Consider the following 1,526-nt stretch of genomic DNA (forward strand, 5'->3'; position numbering starts at 1 on the left):
AGAGACAGAAAGTGAGAAATCACCCCCCAGGGGGGATGGTCACGCCGCAATCCCTTCTCCTCCATTCTCCTCTCGGGATCTTGGGCACACACGCACACGCGCCCAGCATGAGTTTTAAGCCACCGGGTCCAGGACTCGATCCGTGGTCGACTACATGGGAGTCCAGTAACATAGCCATTACACTAACTGCTGGTCCCGTGTTGTCCTTCTTATATTGGCATCATAGTAGCATCGCTTTGCCAGGAATCAGTTTCTACAGAAATGGGTGTTCATTTCCTAAACTGACAATATGGGTCTCATCTCCCCATTGAGGTTATGAAACCCAAACAGCTAGACAGGGTAATCACAATGCTAGACCCCAGCCACCCTCCGTCCATCGTCACTCAACCCACTGGGAGGGTAAAAGTGCAGCGTCTCCCCATCCTGAGGACTCCATTACCCTCCAGGCAGCCCCTCCTTCTAAAAGGCAGAGGGTGAGGCAAGGACTCTCAGGGGTTACTGGATTTTCAGGGCAGGAAAGGACTTCTAAGCAACCCTCTCTTTTACAAAGGCCCAGAGCCTGGTACACAGTAGGCGTTCAGCAAATGTTTGTTCAACGAATATTGGGCCACTTTCCTCAGGCCACACAAAATTTGGGGCAGAACCCAAATTGGAAACCAAGTCTCCATCTACTCTGTCCTTCCCGTGGCACCATTTCTAGGCCTACTTCGCATGGGTGGCAGAGTGGAAGGATGGAAAATGTGCCCCCGTCTTTTGTATTCACATGGGTCTGGGCTCAAACCCCTGTCCTGCCACTTACTCCCTGTAGTAAAGCTTGGGTAAGTGATCAGACCTCTCTAGATCTTGGCTTCCTCCTCTGTGAAAAATGAAGAGTAATGCCTACCTCATGGAGTTGTTGTTGCAAGTATCAAATATATTGGGCCGTCAGAAAAGTCATGACTGATTTTTCTATGTTTTTCTATTCAGAAATGCATCGTGACTTTTCCAGTCACTCGATAGATGCATTTAAATTGCAAATCTCAGTGTCTGGCACATAGTAGGAGTTCTTTAAGTGCTAACCCACCTTTCTTCACAGTGTCAGACCAGGATTGCTGTCTTGCATATTGAAAATAAGCCTGGAATGGCAGGCAGAGATTTGGATGATAAGAAATGGTACAAGTGGGCTTTGAATTTAAGTAAACCCAAGATACATAAAATGAGATTTATAGAAGGCTAAAATGAAGGTGAGGGGCGATTAGTGAGGTTCTCTAGAGCATTTTAAAGAAGATTTTATGACAAAAATGTCATTTATACACAACTGTTTCACTTCACAAGACCCTGGAAAGACCCAATTAGATTAGAAGGGAAAAAAATTGATTTCATGGGCACTGAAACCCATCTGAAAGTGGCAATCACTTGTCGATGAAACAGATTTTTTGATTGTGACCCAGGGTGCCATCCAATTCAGCCTGATTTCCTATGAAATATGACTATTTTTATCCTCAAGTACAATTGTCCAGCATCATGTTTTTCAAAGGACGGAGGAC

The 1,526-nt window shown here is 45.5% G+C and overlaps 1 protein-coding gene across 1 annotated transcript in view; it reads left to right on the forward strand.

Moving 5' to 3' along the window:
- XPNPEP2 (X-prolyl aminopeptidase 2) overlaps positions 1–1,526 on the forward strand; it is a 32,865-nt gene that overhangs the window by 1,247 nt on the left and 30,092 nt on the right. The gene's annotated exons all lie outside the window — the stretch shown is intronic.

Source organism: Tupaia chinensis, unplaced genomic scaffold, assembly GCF_000334495.1.
Source record: "Tupaia chinensis unplaced genomic scaffold, TupChi_1.0 Scaffold144058_1, whole genome shotgun sequence".
In the NCBI taxonomy this organism is placed as follows: domain Eukaryota; kingdom Metazoa; phylum Chordata; class Mammalia; order Scandentia; family Tupaiidae; genus Tupaia; species Tupaia belangeri.